Here is a 1,920-nt window from a genome sequence, read left to right as displayed (position 1 = left end):
ATGAAATAATTTGAGATGATCAATTCAAAGCTTATTTCAGGTAGTTAAATGTACACGGCCTTCAGAAATTCCTAGTAAGAGTCTCAACTCCATATCCTCACAGGTTAATAAATGTTTCAATTTATGGCAACGATTTCTCTCATGGAGTTGGAATACAGATAAATGCTCAGAAAAATGGTTTACAGAATGCAGACAGACAAACGAGCCAAACTAATCAAAAGATAGAAAATCCATTGATTCAAAATCTAGTTGTTCTTATTATATATTTTTTCCTGATCTTTTTTTTTCATTACATCATGGAATCAGACTAAGTTTATGCTTCTTGACCACATATTTATTTAATTTGTACAATAAATTTCTCTCTTTCTTTTTTTTTTTTTTTTTGAGAGATATATGGGTCGTAGCATATAACTTAAAAATTACATAGATCTTCAATATCTTTCTTTTTGTATTTTTCTCCTTTTTTTTTCAGGAAATATCATTTTTTTTTTAAAAAAAGAACTCAAGATCTAAACAATAGATAGTCTCTCTCATGATCAATAAAGGCTCGAAAGCTGTTTTCTCAGTCCTCTCCACTCACTCACAAAATATGTGTGAGTTTAAAATTTTAGGCACTCTTATAAGGTATATCTTGGGCCATATACTTTAATACCTGATTTTATCACAATGGTTAATCACTCAAAAAGATTTCATAAATCATATTTTTATATTGATCAGAATATTAAAATTGACTTTTTTTTTCAAATAAAAATTTAAACATTCTTAAATAGATTAATGCATGTTCTAATTTAAATCTTTCAAACATGTAATGTATGACATTTTTGCAAAAATTACTAAGATACAAACAATAAACATGATTTTATTTTAAAATAATATATATATATTTTTTTTTATTTTTTTAAAAAAATTTTTTTTAATTTTTTTTATAAGTTTGTTCTCCCCCTAATCAGAATATGACATTGTCCCTAATATCAAAATAACTATTAATAAAGAGTACATAATGAAAGAGATATCACTTGAATTTTATTGAAGATAACAAACTGAAACAAACGCAAACCAATCCACGACTTTTGAATCAATGATCCAATTTCCTTTTTTTATTGCTTGATTGCGACCAATTGATCTTTGTTATCATCGGATCAGGCTTATGAACAAAAGCTTCCAAATCATCAATTAATTGGTCGGCAGTCGAAGCACAGATGAGCATTCGTCGTGAATTTTCTGAAATGAAATTCTGTTCCACAGCTTTATCAAGAAATGTCACCAAACTGTCATAATAATTATTGATATTCAACAAGCCCACAGGTTTATTATGGATATTAAGTTGTGCCCAAGAAACAGTGTGAAATTTTTTTTCTAATGTACCAAAACCACCTGGTAGTGCGATAAAAGCATCAGAATTTTCAATCATTTTTGTGATTCTTTCATACATAGAAGAAACTTTTAATTCCTCACCAATCGTAACACCTGTAATATTTCCTTCAGCTAAAACTGTAGGAATAATACCCAAAACCTGACTACCTCCAAGATGAGCAGATGTTGAAACAGATCTCATTAACCCAATATTACCTCCCCCATATACCAAGTGAATTTTTCTCTCAGCCAATATCTTTCCAAGATTATTCGCTTCTTCTACAAACACTTCATTTTTTCCAGGACTCGACCCACAAAATACACAAATATTTTTCAATGATTATGCAGAGGTTCCAGCCATGTTTTTTTACTTTCTTCTTTTTTTTCTACGAAAATAGAGAGAAAGATGAGAGATTTTATAGGAGTAATATGTTATCAGGACAAAACTATGCATCACAGTTGTAAACAGAATAAACAGTAAAAATAATAATGACACACATGCATGTAAACAGTAGTGTGATTGTGGCTCACAATTTTCCTCTGGTTTTACGTCCAAAAACGGCTTCA

The sequence above is a fragment of the Primulina huaijiensis genome, chromosome 8 (genome assembly GCF_012295235.1).
Source record: "Primulina huaijiensis isolate GDHJ02 chromosome 8, ASM1229523v2, whole genome shotgun sequence".
Classification (NCBI taxonomy): domain Eukaryota; kingdom Viridiplantae; phylum Streptophyta; class Magnoliopsida; order Lamiales; family Gesneriaceae; genus Primulina; species Primulina huaijiensis.
Note: the sequence above shows the minus strand (reverse complement) of the source record.